Source organism: Hyperolius riggenbachi, chromosome 12, assembly GCF_040937935.1.
Source record: "Hyperolius riggenbachi isolate aHypRig1 chromosome 12, aHypRig1.pri, whole genome shotgun sequence".
Classification (NCBI taxonomy): Eukaryota; Metazoa; Chordata; class Amphibia; order Anura; family Hyperoliidae; genus Hyperolius; species Hyperolius riggenbachi.
Window position 1 is genome coordinate 80541281 of NC_090657.1, and position 16726 is coordinate 80558006.

Here is a 16726-nt window from a genome sequence, read left to right on the forward strand (position 1 = left end):
TCCTCCGGGGAGGGCTGCTGCTGACCACTGGCTGCTGGGGTGGATGTTATAGCTTGCGTGGGGCGTTGGCTGTTGCTGTTGTTGGGAGTGCTGCTCACAGCGGAGGTCTCTGGGGAACTCATGTTGAGCTCATATAGTGGATGACGGTGAGTGGAGTATTACTGATCCCAGCAATATACACACTGACTGGCAGAGTACGCAATGCTATATAGTGTGGCTGAGCGGTGTACACAGAGTGGCAGTAAACACAATGCTATATAGTCTGGCTGAGCGAGCGGTGTACTACTGTTTCCAGCAGAATCAGAGTGGCAGTAAACAATGGTATATAGTCTGGCTGAGCGGTGTACACAGAGTGTCAGTAAACAATGGTATATAGTCTGGCTGAGCGAGCGGTGTACTACTGTTCCCAGCAGAATCAGAGTGGCAGTAAACAATGGTATATAGTCTGGCTGAGCGGTGTACACAGAGTGTCAGTAAACAATGGTATATAGTCTGGCTGAGCGGTGTACACACAATGCTATATAGTCTGCTATATAGTGTCAGTAAACAATGGTATATAGTCTGGCTGAGCGAGCGGTGTACTACTGTTCCCAGCAGAATCAGAGTGGCAGTAAACAATGGTATATAGTCTGGCTGAGCGGTGTACACAGAGTGTCAGTAAACAATGGTATATAGTCTGGCTGAGCGAGCGGTGTACTACTGTTCCCAGCAGAATCAGAGTGGCAGTAAACAATGGTATATAGTCTGGCTGAGCGGTGTACACAGAGTGTCAGTAAACAATGGTATATAGTCTGGCTGAGCGGTGTACACACAATGCTATATAGTCTGCTATATAGTGTCAGTAAACAATGGTATATAGTCTGGCTGAGCGAGCGGTGTACTACTGTTCCCAGCAGAATCAGAGTGGCAGTAAACAATGGTATATAGTCTGGCTGAGCGGTGTACACAGAGTTTCAGTAAACAATGGTATATAGTCTGGCTGAGCGGTGTACACAGAGTGTCAGTAAACAATGGTATATAGTCTGGCTGAGCGGTGTACACAGAGTGGCAGTAAACACAATGCTATATAGTCTGGCTGAGCGAGCGGTGTACTACTGTTCCCAGCAGAATCAGAGTGGCAGTAAACAATGGTATATAGTCTGGCTGAGCGGTGTACACAGAGTGTCAGTAAACAATGGTATATAGTCTGGCTGAGCGGTGTACACAGAGTGTCAGTAAACAATGGTATATAGTCTGGCTGAGCGGTGTACACAGAGTGGCAGTAAACACAATGCTATATACTCTGGCTGAGCGAGCGGTGTACTACTGTTCCCAGCAGACACAGAACAGTAAACAGAATGCTATATAGTGTGGCTGAGCGAGCGGTGTACCACTATTCCCAGCAGACACAGAACAGTAAACAGAATGCTATATAGTGTGGCTGAGCGAGCGGTGTACCACTATTCCCAGCAGACACAGAACAGTAAACAGAATGCTATATAGTGTGGCTGAGCGAGCGGTGTACCACTATTCCCAGCAGACACAGAACAGTGAACAGAATGCTATATAGTGTGGCTGAGCGAGCGGTGTACCACTATTCCCAGCAGACACAGAACAGTGAACAGAATGCTATATAGTGTGGCTGAGCGAGCGGTGTACCACTATTCCCAGCAGACACAGAACAGTGAACAGAATGCTATATAGTGTGGATGAGCGAGCGGTGTACCACTATTCCCAGCAGACACAGAACAGTAAACAGAATGCTATATAGTGTGGCTGAGCGAGCGGTGTACCACTATTCCCAGCAGACACAGAACAGTGAACAGAATGCTATATAGTGTGGCTGAGCGAGCGGTGTACCACTATTCCCAGCAGACACAGAACAGTGAACAGAATGCTATATAGTGTGGCTGAGCGAGCGGTGTACCACTATTCCCAGCAGACACAGAACAGTAAACAGAATGCTATATAGTGTGGCTGAGCGAGCGGTGTACCACTATTCCCAGCAGACACAGAACAGTAAACAGAATGCTATATAGTGTGGCTGAGCGAGCGGTGTACCACTATTCCAAGCAGACACAGAACAGTGAACAGAATGCTATATAGTGTGGCTGAGCGAGCGGTGTACCACTATTCCCAGCAGACACAGAGTGGCAGTAAACAGAATGCTATATAGTGTGGCTGAGCGAGGTACACAGAGTGGCAGTAAACAGAATGCTATATAGTGTGGCTGAGCAAGCGGTGTACTACTATTCCCAGCAGACACAGAGTGGCAGTAAACAGAATGCTATATAGTGTGGCTGAGTGAGGTACACAGAGTGGCAGTAAAAAGAATGCTATATAGTGTGGCTGAGCAAGCGGTGTACTACTGTTCCCAGCAGTGACACAATGACAGGGGGGACCCTGGCTAGCGTGGCTGGAGCGCGAACTACCCTGCCTGCCTACCCAAAGCTAAACCCACAGACAAATGGCGGAGATATGACGTGGTTCGGGTATTTATTTACCCGAACCACGTGACCGTTCGGCCAATCAGAGCGCGTTCGGGTCCGAACCACGTGACCCGTTCGGCCAATCACAGCGCTAGCCGAACGTTCGGGGAACGTTCGGCCATGCGCTCTTAGTTCGGCCATATGGCCGAACGGTTTGGCCGAGCACCGTCAGGTGTTCGGCCGAACTCGAACATCACCCGAACAGGGTGATGTTCTGCAGAACCCGAACAGTGGCGAACACTGTTCGCCCAACACTAGTGGGCAGTTAGGGGTTTGAGAGGATGTCTTTTATTGTACGCCAGGCCAAAGCAGGTTTTCTCAACCAGGGTTCCCTGGAAGCCCAAGCTTCCTTCAGGACTTTTCAGGGGTTCCCTGGCATTTTCCCCACTTGCCCCAGTAAGGTCGGTTTCCTTGAGATGCAAAAATTATTTGAAGGCTTCCTCCAGGGTCTCATGATGGGAATACACCATGAGATTTTTTGGCAGATAGTTGGTTCGATAGATAATTTAATGCATATCCGATCTGATTTTCGATCGGAAAATCGATCGGAAAAGCGATCGGACAGTAGGTGCTGCACTCAGTGGTATCAGAGCAATGGAACAAAAGTCAGTACTGTTATGCGTTCTTCCTTATGGAACTGAGAATGGCTGCCAACATGCAGCATATCCCCAGATGATAACCTGTTGACGGCACAGTAATTAACCGCTTAACCTTTGACTCTTGAAAAACGTGTCTTAAAGCACGCAAGAGTAGACATCCACAGGGTAGTGTGGCCGAGCGGTCTAAGGCGCTGGATTAAGGCTCCAGTCTCCTCGGAGGCGTGGGTTCAAATCCCACCACTGCCAGCCTTTAACTTCTCGCTTGCTTGACAAGGATGTACTATGTAGGAAAGATAAGGCCTCAGCTCCTCTGGTTTTAACACTTGCTCAAATACTTGTCCAAGCTTATACATCAGGGCCACTTGAGGAGCTTATCTTGGTCAGAAATTAATGGATTAGTCTTCTCAAATGTAACATTTGAGAAGACTAATCCATTGATTCTGCTGTGGCATAGAGTGCTTTACCTGCACTTTCCTAGGTGCTGTCATCAGAGGCATAGAACCAAAGCCAGTACTGTCAAGTGTTTTCTCTTTCCGCGGTAATGAGAGTAGGTGCATACATGCAGCATGTCCCCAGTTGATTACTTGTTGATGGCACAATAATGAACCACTCAACATTCCACTCATACAAACCTCATTTTAAAAGCACACAAAAGATCGATATCGGCAAGGTAGTGTGGCCGAGCGGTCTAAGGCGCTGGATTTAGGCTCCAGTCTCTTTGGAGGCGTGGGTTCAAATCCCACCACTGCCAGTCTACTACTTCTATCTTGCCTCACAGGCCTCTTGTGGATCTCCTACGTCCCTTCATCAACAACAAGAAAGCTCAAATACTTCTCTTTTCCTCCATCAGCTTGCACAACAACATGAATGAGGCGTACCCAGCACCACACTTTCTTTCACCGCTACAAAGGAATACAGTTTAGAAAAAAAAAGTGCTTAAAACCTTTACATGCACTTTTCCACTGGATTCTGACAATGTGCCACAGCTCATAACTCCTGGCTGTGGAGGACCTTTTGACAGCAACAGTGGCAACAGATAGGACTTTCTACAAAGTAAACAGGGCAAAGATCTCATTTAGATTACTGAGGTGAGATCTGCCCCTATTACCCAATAGTAGGCAAATGTTTCCTCTCAATTGTAGGTGAATGGCATTTTAGGTATACGTGCAATAGCATCTATTCCAGTGCTACGGGCTACATTGTACATTGTACGTAAGTGGACAATTGTGATTTTTTTAGACAGGTGACATTACTTTTGCATAAAAGCTGATACATTAACTACGTGGGCAGTTAGGGGTTTGAGAGGATGTCTTTTATTGTACGCCAGGCCAAAGCAGGTTTTCTCAACCAGGGTTCCCTGGAAGCCCAAGCTTCCTTCAGGACTTTTCAGGGGTTCCCTGGCATTTTCCCCACTTGCCCCAGTAAGGTCGGTTTCCTTGAGATGCAAAAATTATTTGAAGGCTTCCTCCAGGGTCTCATGATGGGAATACACCATGAGATTTTTTGGCAGATAGTTGGTTCGATAGATAATTTAATGCATATCCGATCTGATTTTCGATCGGAAAATCGATCGGAAAAGCGATCGGACAGTAGGTGCTGCACTCAGTGGTATCAGAGCAATGGAACAAAAGTCAGTACTGTTATGCGTTCTTCCTTATGGAACTGAGAATGGCTGCCAACATGCAGCATATCCCCAGATGATAACCTGTTGACGGCACAGTAATTAACCGCTTAACCTTTGACTCTTGAAAAACGTGTCTTAAAGCACGCAAGAGTAGACATCCGCAGGGTAGTGTGGCCGAGCGGTCTAAGGCGCTGGATTAAGGCTCCAGTCTCCTCGGAGGTGTGGGTTCAAATCCCACCACTGCCAGCCTTTAACTTCTCGCTTGCTTGACAAGGATGTACTATGTAGGAAAGATAAGGCCTCAGCTCCTCTGGTTTTAACACTTGCTCAAATACTTGTCCAAGCTTATACATCAGGGCCACTTGAGGAGCTTATCTTGGTCAGAAATTAATGGATTAGTCTTCTCAAATGTAACATTTGAGAAGACTAATCCATTGATTCTGCTGTGGCATAGAGTGCTTTACCTGCACTTTCCTAGGTGCTGTCATCAGAGGCATAGAACCAAAGCCAGTACTGTCAAGTGTTTTCTCTTTCCGCGGTAATGAGAATAGGTGCATACATGCAGCATGTCCCCAGTTGATTACTTGTTGATGGCACAATAATGAACCACTCAACATTCCACTCATACAAACCTCATTTTAAAAGCACACAAAAGATCGATATTGGCAATGTAGTGTGGCCGAGCGGTCTAAGGTGCTGGATTTAGGCTCCAGTCTCTTTGGAGGCGTGGGTTCAAATCCCACCACTGCCAGTCTACAACTTCTATCTTGCCTCACAGGCCTGTTGTGGATCTCCTACGTCCCTTCATCAACAACAAGAAAGCTCAAATACTTCTCTTTTCCTCCATCAGCTTGCACAACAACATGAATGAGGCGTACCCAGCACCACACTTTCTTTCACCGCTACAAAGGAATACAGTTTAGAAAAAAAAAGTGCTTAAAACCTTTACATGCACTTTTCCACTGGATTCTGACAATGTGCCACAGCTCATAACTCCTGGCTGTGGAGGACCTTTTGACAGCAACAGTGGCAACAGATAGGACTTTCTACAAAGTAAACAGGGCAAAGATCTCATTTAGATTACTGAGGTGAGATCTGCCCCTATTACCCAATAGTAGGCAAATGTTTCCTCTCAATTGTAGGTGAATGGCATTTTAGGTATACGTGCAATAGCATCTATTCCAGTGCTACGGGCTACATTGTACATTGTACGTAAGTGGACAATTGTGATTTTTTTAGACAGGTGACATTACTTTTGCATAAAAGCTGATACATTAACTACGTGGGCAGTTAGGGGTTTGAGAGGATGTCTTTTATTGTACGCCAGGCCAAAGCAGGTTTTCTCAACCAGGGTTCCCTGGAAGCCCAAGCTTCCTTCAGGACTTTTCAGGGGTTCCCTGGCATTTTCCCCACTTGCCCCAGTAAGGTCGGTTTCCTTGAGATGCAAAAATTATTTGAAGGCTTCCTCCAGGGTCTCATGATGGGAATACACCATGAGATTTTTTGGCAGATAGTTGGTTCGATAGATAATTTAATGCATATCCGATCTGATTTTCGATCGGAAAATCGATCGGGAAAAGCGATCGGACAGTAGGTGCTGCACTCAGTGGTATCAGAGCAATGGAACAAAAGTCAGTACTGTTATGCGTTCTTCCTTATGGAACTGAGAATGGCTGCCAACATGCAGCATATCCCCAGATGATAACCTGTTGACGGCACAGTAATTAACCGCTTAACCTTTGACTCTTGAAAAACGTGTCTTAAAGCACGCAAGAGTAGACATCCGCAGGGTAGTGTGGCCGAGTGGTCTAAGGCGCTGGATTAAGGCTCCAGTCTCCTCGGAGGCGTGGGTTCAAATCCCACCACTGCCAGCCTTTAACTTCTCGCTTGCTTGACAAGGATGTACTATGTAGGAAAGATAAGGCCTCAGCTCCTCTGGTTTTAACACTTGCTCAAATACTTGTCCAAGCTTATACATCAGGGCCACTTGAGGAGCTTATCTTGGTCAGAAATTAATGGATTAGTCTTCTCAAATGTAACATTTGAGAAGACTAATCCATTGATTCTGCTGTGGCATAGAGTGCTTTACCTGCACTTTCCTAGGTGCTGTCATCAGAGGCATAGAACCAAAGCCAGTACTGTCAAGTGTTTTCTCTTTCCGCGGTAATGAGAGTAGGTGCATACATGCAGCATGTCCCCAGTTGATTACTTGTTGATGGCACAATAATGAACCACTCAACATTCCACTCATACAAACCTCATTTTAAAAGCACACAAAAGATCGATATCGGCAAGGTAGTGTGGCCGAGCGGTCTAAGGCGCTGGATTTAGGCTCCAGTCTCTTTGGAGGCGTGGGTTCAAATCCCACCACTGCCAGTCTACAACTTCTATCTTGCCTCACAGGCCTCTTGTGGATCTCCTACGTCCCTTCATCAACAACAAGAAAGCTCAAATACTTCTCTTTTCCTCCATCAGCTTGCACAACAACATGAATGAGGCGTACCCAGCACCACACTTTCTTTCACCGCTACAAAGGAATACAGTTTAGAAAAAAAAAGTGCTTAAGACCTTTACATGCACTTTTCCACTGGATTCTGACAATGTGCCACAGCTCATAACTCCTGGCTGTGGATGACCTTTTGACAGCAACAGTGGCAACAGATAGGACTTTCTACAAAGTAAACAGGGCAAAGATCTCATTTAGATTACTGAGGTAAGATCTGCCCCTATTACCCAATAGTAGGCAAATGTTTCCTCTCAATTGTAGGTGAATGGCATTTTAGGTATACGTGCAATAGCATCTATTCCAGTGCTACGGGCTACATTGTACATTGTACGTAAGTGGACAATTGTGATATTTTTAGACAGGTGACATTACTTTTGCATAAAAGCTGATACATTAACTACGTGGGCAGTTAGGGGTTTGAGAGGATGTCTTTTATTGTACGCCAGGCCAAAGCAGGTTTTCTCAACCAGGGTTCCCTGGAAGCCCAAGCTTCCTTCAGGACTTTTCAGGGGTTCCCTGGCATTTTCCCCACTTGCCCCAGTAAGGTCGGTTTCCTTGAGATGCAAAAATTATTTGAAGGCTTCCTCCAGGGTCTCATGATGGGAATACACCATGAGATTTTTTGGCAGATAGTTGGTTCGATAGATAATTTAATGCATATCCGATCTGATTTTCGATCGGAAAATCGATCGGAAAAGCGATCGGACAGTAGGTGCTGCACTCAGTGGTATCAGAGCAATGGAACAAAAGTCAGTACTGTTATGCGTTCTTCCTTATGGAACTGAGAATGGCTGCCAACATGCAGCATATCCCCAGATGATAACCTGTTGACGGCACAGTAATTAACCGCTTAACCTTTGACTCTTGAAAAACGTGTCTTAAAGCACGCAAGAGTAGACATCTGCAGGGTAGTGTGGCTGAGCGGTCTAAGGCGCTGGATTAAGGCTCCAGCCTCCTCGGAGGCGTGGGTTCAAATCCCACCACTGCCAGCCTTTAACTTCTCGCTTGCTTGACAAGGATGTACTATGTAGGAAAGATAAGGCCTCAGCTCCTCTGGTTTTAACACTTGCTCAAATACTTGTCCAAGCTTATATATCAGGGCCACTTGAGGAGCTTATCTTGGTCAGAAATTAATGGATTAGTCTTCTCAAATGTAACATTTGAGAAGACTAATCCATTGATTCTGCTGTGGCATAGAGTGCTTTAGCTGCACTTTCCTAGGTGCTGTCATCAGAGGCATAGAACCAAAGCCAGTACTGTCAAGTGTTTTCTCTTTCCGCGGTAATGAGAATAGGTGCATACATGCAGCATGTCCCCAGTTGATTACTTGTTGATGGCACAATAATGAACCACTCAACATTCCACTCATACAAACCTCATTTTAAAAGCACACAAAAGATCGATATCGGCAAGGTATTGTGGCCGAGTGGTCTAAGGCGCTGGGTTTAGGCTCCAGTCTCTTTGGAGGCGTGGGTTCAAATCCCACCACTGCCAGTCTACAACTTCTATCTTGCCTCACAGGCCTCTTGTGGATCTCCTACGTCCCTTCATCAACAACAAGAAAGCTCAAATACTTCTCTTTTCCTCCATCAGCTTGCACAACAACATGAATGAGGCGTACCCAGCACCACACTTTCTTTCACCGCTACAAAGGAATACAGTTTAGAAAAAAAAAGTGCTTAAAATGGCTTAAGACCTTTACATGCACTTTTCCACTGGATTCTGACAATGTGCCACAGCTCATAACTCCTGGCTGTGGAGGACCTTTTGACAGCAACAGTGGCAACAGATAGGACTTTCTACAAAGTAAACAGGGCAAAGATCTCATTTAGATTACTGAGGTAAGATCTGCCCCTATTACCCAATAGTAGGCAAATGTTTCCTCTCAATTGTAGGTGAATGGCATTTTAGGTATACGTGCAATAGCATCTATTCCAGTGCTACGGGCTACATTGTACATTGTACGTAAGTGGACAATTGTGATTTTTTTAGACAGGTGACATTACTTTTGCATAAAAGCTGATACATTAACTACGTGGGCAGTTAGGGGTTTGAGAGGATGTCTTTTATTGTACGCCAGGCCAAAGCAGGTTTTCTCAACCAGGGTTCCCTGGAAGCCCAAGCTTCCTTCAGGACTTTTCAGGGGTTCCCTGGCATTTTCCCCACTTGCCCCAGTAAGGTCGGTTTCCTTGAGATGCAAAAATTATTTGAAGGCTTCCTCCAGGGTCTCATGATGGGAATACACCATGAGATTTTTTGGCAGATAGTTGGTTCGATAGATAATTTAATGCATATCCGATCTGATTTTCGATCGGAAAATCGATCGGAAAAGCGATCGGACAGTAGGTGCTGCACTCAGTGGTATCAGAGCAATGGAACAAAAGTCAGTACTGTTATGCGTTCTTCCTTATGGAACTGAGAATGGCTGCCAACATGCAGCATATCCCCAGATGATAACCTGTTGACGGCACAGTAATTAACCGCTTAACCTTTGACTCTTGAAAAACGTGTCTTAAAGCACGCAAGAGTAGACATCTGCAGGGTAGTGTGGCCAAGCGGTCTAAGGCGCTGGATTAAGGCTCCAGTCTCCTCAGAGGTGTGGGTTCAAATCCCACCATTGCTAGCCTTTAACTTCTCGCTTGCTTGACAAGGATGTACTATGTAGGAAAGATAAGGCCTCAGCTCCTCTGGTTTTAACACTTGCTCAAATACTTGTCCAAGCTTATACATCAGGGCCACTTGAGGAGCTTATCTTGGTCAGAAAAGGTTGCTTTTGACCTAGCTCCCGGACTTCCAGCAGAGGGTGTACTTGCTGTTTCCTTGAAGCCGACTTTGAAGCACTTTTTTGGGCACCATTTGAACTTGAGGTCCCTGCTTGGCTTGGGCCTAGCAGGGGCCTTGCCTGTGCTAACCGGCCGCTCCAGCCATGGAGCGGCCGGCTCATACCCCCCCTACTGCTTCAACTTACCTGGGGGATGCCCCTGGCCAAGTGGATCCGGTGACTTGGTTCAGGGAGGTAAAATTGAGGATGGAGCTGGTGGAAGACCTAGGAAAAAAGTACAAAACCATAAAGTACAGGTTTGGGGCATCCTGGAGGAAAGAAATGTCCCACACGAATGAGGACCTAGTCCAGCTAAAGAAAGAGATAAGGATGCAAAAAGACATCTTACACAGCCTGGAGTACATTGGAGGGCCCCTAGCGGAAAACTACCAACACAGGCGGCGTTTCCGCAAAATGCTGGGCCCGGATCCTGAAATCGATACAAGCAGTGAGGATAATGAGGAAGATGAGGAGTGCATGGTTGTGGAATCTAGTAGCACACCAGTGGAGGTGCCTGACTGGAGCAAGAAGGAAAAAGGTGAGGGGGATAAAGTACCTAGCTCTGCGGTGGGTGCCCGGGAGGGTGTGGGTAGTGCCTGCCTTGCTTCCCCTGCCGCCGGAGGTCCGGGCGGTATAGCTGCCGCTAGGGCCCCTGGAGTGGTAGTGGGTGGTGGGGTGAGTGCTGCCAGCACCAAGGCTGCAAAAGCTGTGCCCCCTGCTATGTTATCTAGCGGTGGGGTTGATGGGGCTGTGATGGCCTCCCCGGGTGCCCGCACAGAATCTCCCCCTGCTCCCCTGGATGCTGCTAGTAGGGCTTTACCCGGTCCTCTGGTGGTGTCTGGGGATGCTGCGGGGGGTGAGAAGTGCGCCCAGAGTTTTAGGGAAAGTCCCCCAGAGCCTACCTGTGTTTCCAGTGCGGAGGTCCGTAATGGCGCCGACAGCGCTATCCCTATGAGCCAAGATGGCGCCGAGACGCCAAACACTGTTGATGAGACGCCGGAGGAACTTCCGGCCCGCCTACCGGAAGTGATGTGCGGAGCTGAGGCGGCCAATCAGCCGCATGGGAAAGCGGCAAGCGTTTCCCACGCGGCCATCCATACGCATGACGCCATTGAAACAGGCGTTCATGACGCGGCCAGGGGGACGCATGGAAAAAGTCCTGATGCGGCCAGTAAGCCGCATCAACATGCGGAGGATGCGGAAGATGTGACCAAGCGTATGGAAGGAGGTGGGTGCAATGCGGCCGGAGATCCGCATCACCACACACAGTCTGCAGCCAATCCAGACGGATTTTCGTATTACAACACGGAAACTGGAGCCAATGGAGTGCAAGTGGGAGTATCTCATGCAGCCAGTGCAGCGCACCTGAGTGCAGGAGTGGGAGCCTGTGGATTACAAAAAGATGCGGACAATGCATCAGAAAATGTGTCTTTAAGCCCTGCCAAACAAGGGGTGACCCTGGAGGAGAAGGGGGGATCCCTGAAAAGTCTGGCTCTAGCACTGGCGAATCTGGGGAGGATTTTCAAGCCCCAATTGGTGGACAGGACTCTCCTGTGGGCGGTGCCAGGCGTAAGAAGACGGGTGAGAAACCAGCTATTTCTAAAGTTTCTTCTAAAAAAGTAAAAAAAGGAAAAAATAAGTTAAAGAGACCCTGTATTGTTGTGACGGGTGGGGGAAGGGTGAAGAAAAAGTCTGAGGGTAACATAGTGGAAAAAGTTGAATTGCCCTCAATGGAGGTAGAAAACACAAATGTGGAAAAAGATACAAATATAAATGTGATTGTGGGCGGTGCCCAAAAAGTTCATCAAACTGATGTTGTTGATGGAGAACCTGTGTTGCTTGTTGGTGGCTCGAACGGGAGTGCCGGGGTGGAGTTAAGTCTGCAGGGGGGAGGAGACAAAGATGCAGATGAGACTCTTCCTGACACTTCCGTCACAGATCTCATTTCAAGCTCAATAGTAACAACAAAGGTTTCGTCTCCTTTCCCTAACGATAGTGATACAGAAAGGGCTTCTGTCCTTTATAGGGAAATTAATGGTGAAATAACAATGATCAAAGATGGTCAAGTGAGTCATGGGTTGCATCCTTTGTTTGGCGATAGCTTTCACTCCCTTTCTGGAGGTGACAACTCAGACTCAGATGAAGGTTGGAGAAAGAAAAAAGTTAAAAAAAAGCATGTAGAGCCTCCGCCCATTGTAGTGGAAGACTTAATAACAGAATTCCGTACAATGGACTGTATCTACAGGCTAGAGAAAGAGCGCCTGGTGGTGATAGAAGGCCATTCAGGCGAAACTAAGATTTTTTCTGTGGAACCTGGGGGGGACTTCAAAGGTCTCTATCTAGTGGGCAAAGGTGACCCAAATTGTAGACGCCAGATTGAATTTCGGGCCAATGGCAAGAAATTTTTGGTAGAAAACGAGATCATCAAGAGATTTGATTATACTGGCAAAGTAGAGTTCAGCGAAACCATTTTCGGTCTGGGTCCCAATGCCCCTAGGTATGAGGCCCCCCCCCCCGTGTCCCCTGTGGTTGCCTCGGTGCCTGATGAGGTGCCTGGTGACAGTTCGGCTGGAGCTGAGGTTGGTGGAGTGTCTGCTGGGTCTGGGTTGCCTGGGTTGGAGAGCGTGACCAGGGTAGGTTTTGATTTTCCTGCCCTGGGCCCTGCCTCCAACCCGGGAGCCCTTGCCTCCATGGCGGCCTCGGCTCAGGGGACATCCGCTGCCCGGCCCCGGTCATATTCTCGTGCAGTGCGAAATGCCGCTTCTGGGAGGAGAGTTCTAGCTCCCCTGGAGCTGGAGTCTGAGACATTTGTCCCTGGCAGGAGGAATGTGGTCAGACTTAAATGGGAACATGATTCTGCCATTCCTAACAAAAAAGAGTTTGTCCGGTTCCTCCTGGATCTGGGGACAAAGCCATGTGACTTAAACGCGATTCTAGCTCCAGGGGATCCCCCCCAGTATTATGATGTGAGCTTTTTGTCGCTGCACGGGATGGAGGCCTTCCTGGAGGAGAGACTGAAGGTGTCAGTTAACAACCAGTGGCACGGTTTCTCAGTCTTTCCTCTATCCCGGCAGTCATTGGAAAAAAAAGCTCACATCGTAGTGCAAAATGAGAGCATCCCTGTGAGAGACTTGATGTCCTGGGTTCAGCAGTACGCTGACGTGATGGCCCCTCCGCAGCGAGTCCTGGATGACCTCAGGATTTGGTCAGGGGAATATGAGGTGGCGATAAAGCTCCATACTAAGGAGGGAATCGTCACCCATATTCCCCGATCCGCCCTTATAGGCCGTGACAAAATTATTACTTATTATCCCGGTCAGCCCAGGACCTGCAATAGATGCGGAAAGCGGGGCCATCTCGCCAGTAACTGCCCCGATCCCAGGTGTAGCAGGTGCCAGGAGTTCGGGCATTCCTCAGGTAGTTGCCGCCGAATCAAGTGCAATTTTTGTTTTGAATACGGTCACCCGTATATGGAATGCCCGATCTCCTGGGAAACTATGCCTGAGGATCTCAGGAGAGCCATGTTGGTCCGTATGGACGAGGAGAATCAGCTCGTCCCCCTGCCAATTCCCAGTGTGTCTGTCCAGCCTGTATCAGCTCCTATTGTTTCCGAGTCTGTTACTGTTCCTTTTTCTGTTGTCTCTCCCGCCGCTTCTCCTCGTCCAGTTAGGACTAAGGTGGCCCCTGAGGGGCAGTCTGAGCTCAGGAGGTCTGGTCATCTCAGGGATGCTGCTCATGGGGGGGAAGGCTCTTCTCCCAAGGCACAACGCATAAGGCCCCCAAGGTCAGTTAAAGTCAAGAGGGCTCTTAAACCCTCTGGTCCTGGTTACCCCTTTGCCCCTCCATCCTCGGCCCCTCCCTCCCTTGCTCCTCAGGAGCCTGTTCCCCTTTTGTCCTCCGATCCCCCTTCCTCGTCCCCTCCTCCCTCTGCCCCCCCCCCAGTGTTGCTGTTGCTCCTAGTCCAGTCTCGCTCTCCCTGTTTTCAGGTAGTTGTCTCCAGCCAAAGGGCAAGGAGGACCTAAACGAGGAGGAGAAAGCGTTCTTGGAAGAACGATTAAAAACCAGGAGAACAAGTAAGGGACCCAAATCTGGGCCCCTACAAAGAAGGGCCACTCAGAAAAATTGGGCAGTCCTGGTTCAAAGGCGTAATGAAGTCAAACTTGCCAACAGATTTGACTTTTTGGCTGGTATGCCTTTGTCCTCGGAAGAGGAAGATATGGTGATTGGCAATCCTGCCACTGTCTGAAGGGGTATTGTCTTTTGTGTTCTCGTTTTTTTGTTTCTTGTAATGTTGTGTTTTTGCTTTCATTTTTATTGTCTTTGTTCAAAGGCGTATGAAGGGAAACCTCAATCACTCTAATGGCTGCTCCCTCACCACTAATGTTGGCAACGATCAACGTTGCTAGCATCAAAACCCCCAGAGCTCGAAAATTGGCGTTCACAATTCTGGCCAGCCTGGAGGCTGACATCATTTTCCTACAGGAGACCAGGCTCACCTCTACTGCTGACCTCTGGTTAGCCGAGAGGGACTGGGTGTCCGGTCAGAGTTTCTGGTCTCTTGCGGGAGAGCCTGGAAGTGGTGTAGCGGTCCTTTTTAGGACCGACATGGTAACATGCCGGCGAGTTATTGAAGTGGAGATGGGAAGGTGTCTGGTTTTGGACGTCTGTGTGAAAGGGAAGGACCTCAGGCTTATCAACGCCTATGCTCACCCCTCAATTAAGGGGAAGAGGAAGCGCCTTTTTACACAGATCAGGCCATTCCTTTTTTCAGCTTGTCCTGTGATCCTGGGTGGTGATTTTAACACCATCACTAGGGCCAAGGACAGGGCGAGTGCCCGGGTCTGGATAAGCGGTGATGGTAAGTTTTTAGATAGAATAGTTAAAGATGCTGATCTGGTGGATGTACACATTCAACATTGACCAGGTCTCACGGGTTTCACCTTTTATAGCGGTAGCAGTAGATCTAGAATAGATAGGTTTTTTGTTTCGGAGAATCTCATCACTTCGGCCCCCAAGCTGTTGGCGGTGGAATTCTCTGATCACCTTATTCTATCGGTGTGTTTGAATGCTCTAGACGCTCCTCCCAGAGGTAGGGGTATCTGGAGAATGAATTCGGCCCTGCTGCTGGAAAGTGACGTGAGACGATCCTTTGAGGAGTTTTTTCAGGCACAGGTCACCATCCTGGACTGTTTCAACAATAGGTCTGAGTGGTGGGAGGAAGTCAAAAAACGTGCTGCCAGATTCTTCAAGGGTCTAGCTGTCCGTAAAAATATTGATAGAGATTTTGCTTACCAACAACTGAGGGAGAGATTAAACATTCTTGTCTCTGAGGGCGGAGATCCGGGGGAGATCTCTGAGGTCAAACTCCGCCTCAAGCAGTTGCAGTACGACCGGTTGGCTTCTTTGACTCTGGAGAGGGATCATGGTAAGTACCACTCGCCTGACCCTTACCAGAGTTTCAAACAAAGTTCAGCGCTTAGGACGGTCCATGGTCTCAGGGATGGTTCGGGATCTCTGGCAAAGTCCAGGTCGGAGATCTTGTCCATCGCTAGAGAGTTTTATGCTAAACTGCTTGGGGAGAAGCCCCTTGACCAGACAAGAATGGATGATTTCTTGGCTTCCATACCAGGTCTGAAAGAATTTGATGTTTCTGGTATTGATTTGACCACTGAGATCACCGTGGATGAAGTAGCGAGGGCCATTGATGGTCTCGCGCCTAAAAAGACCCCGGGTCCGGATGGACTGACGGCTGAGTTTTACAAGGCCTTCAAATCCATCCTGGCCCCTCAATTGGCCGGTGCTTTTAACGACTGCCTGCCGAGGGTCAATTACCACCCTCCATGAGGCAATCTGCGGTGATCCTGTTGTCAAAAGGTCGTAATCCTGAGATGATTGAGAATTGGCGTCCCATCAGCCTTCTCAATGTCGACAGGAAGATCTTGGCAAAAATTTTATTCTGGCGCTTGTCCCAGGTAACAGATGTGCTTTCCCGCCACCAGCACTGCTCGGTTTCAGGTAGGAGTACTTTCTCAGCACTGTTAGCTGTCCGGGAAGTTCTGGAACGGTGCAGGGCTGAGGGCTGGGGAAAGTTCTTGCTAACATTGGACCAGTCGAAGGCCTTTGATCGAGTCAACCATAAGTACCTATGGCGGCTACTTAGTGTGTACGGCTTGCAGGGGAGGTTTATCAATTGGCTACAGACTTTGTATAAAGAGGCTGAGAGTTTCATGCTCATCAACGGATGGATCGGCCAGCCTTTTGAGGTGAGCTCGGGGGTCCGCCAGGGGTGTCCGCTGAGTTCTCTACTGTACGTATTTGCCATCGACCCCTTCGTGAGAAGGTTAGAGGGCAGTGCGCTCAGTGGGGTTCCTGTGGGCATCTCTGGTGTCTCGCCTCTGAAGGTGGTGGCTTATGCCGATGATGTAACAGTTGTGATCTCGAAGGCGGAAGAGGCGTTGGTGGTGGCCGAAGAGATCGCTCTGTACTCGTCGGCATCTGGTTCAAAAGTGAATCCGGATAAGTGCGAAACTTTCTGGTTGGGCAAAGAAGGAGAATCCTTTGCACTTCCTGGCTCCTTTCCCGTGCCTCAGGACGAAATTGTAATGATCACTGCTGCAGCAGGTATTGCTGGAAGCAGTAGTGCTGCAGCTCAGGCAGTTCTGATCTATTTCCATGCAAGCTGCATAGCTTTGTCTGCCTTTCCCTGCT

At 48.3% G+C, this 16726-nt stretch overlaps 9 non-coding genes across 9 annotated transcripts; all 9 read left to right on the forward strand.

The window, feature by feature from the left end:
* The first annotated feature begins 3231 nt into the window (after nt 1-3231).
* On the forward strand, nt 3232-3313 carry TRNAL-AAG (transfer RNA leucine (anticodon AAG)). Its single transcript has one exon. It is a non-coding gene; the product is annotated as a tRNA-Leu (tRNA).
* A 423-nt stretch (nt 3314-3736) lies between these two features.
* On the forward strand, nt 3737-3818 carry TRNAL-UAG (transfer RNA leucine (anticodon UAG)). Its single transcript has one exon. It is a non-coding gene; the product is annotated as a tRNA-Leu (tRNA).
* Nucleotides 3819-4855: 1037 nt separating this feature from the next.
* Nucleotides 4856-4937, forward strand: TRNAL-AAG (transfer RNA leucine (anticodon AAG)). The gene has a single exon. It is a non-coding gene; the product is annotated as a tRNA-Leu (tRNA).
* A 418-nt stretch (nt 4938-5355) lies between these two features.
* On the forward strand, nt 5356-5442 carry TRNAL-UAG (transfer RNA leucine (anticodon UAG)). Its single transcript has one exon. It is a non-coding gene; the product is annotated as a tRNA-Leu (tRNA).
* Nucleotides 5443-6480: 1038 nt separating this feature from the next.
* Nucleotides 6481-6562, forward strand: TRNAL-AAG (transfer RNA leucine (anticodon AAG)). The gene has a single exon. It is a non-coding gene; the product is annotated as a tRNA-Leu (tRNA).
* A 423-nt stretch (nt 6563-6985) lies between these two features.
* TRNAL-UAG (transfer RNA leucine (anticodon UAG)) lies at nt 6986-7067 on the forward strand. The gene has a single exon. It is a non-coding gene; the product is annotated as a tRNA-Leu (tRNA).
* Nucleotides 7068-8104: 1037 nt separating this feature from the next.
* On the forward strand, nt 8105-8186 carry TRNAL-AAG (transfer RNA leucine (anticodon AAG)). The gene has a single exon. It is a non-coding gene; the product is annotated as a tRNA-Leu (tRNA).
* A 423-nt stretch (nt 8187-8609) lies between these two features.
* TRNAL-UAG (transfer RNA leucine (anticodon UAG)) lies at nt 8610-8691 on the forward strand. Its single transcript has one exon. It is a non-coding gene; the product is annotated as a tRNA-Leu (tRNA).
* Nucleotides 8692-9738: 1047 nt separating this feature from the next.
* On the forward strand, nt 9739-9820 carry TRNAL-AAG (transfer RNA leucine (anticodon AAG)). Its single transcript has one exon. It is a non-coding gene; the product is annotated as a tRNA-Leu (tRNA).
* Nucleotides 9821-16726: the final 6906 nt, after the last annotated feature.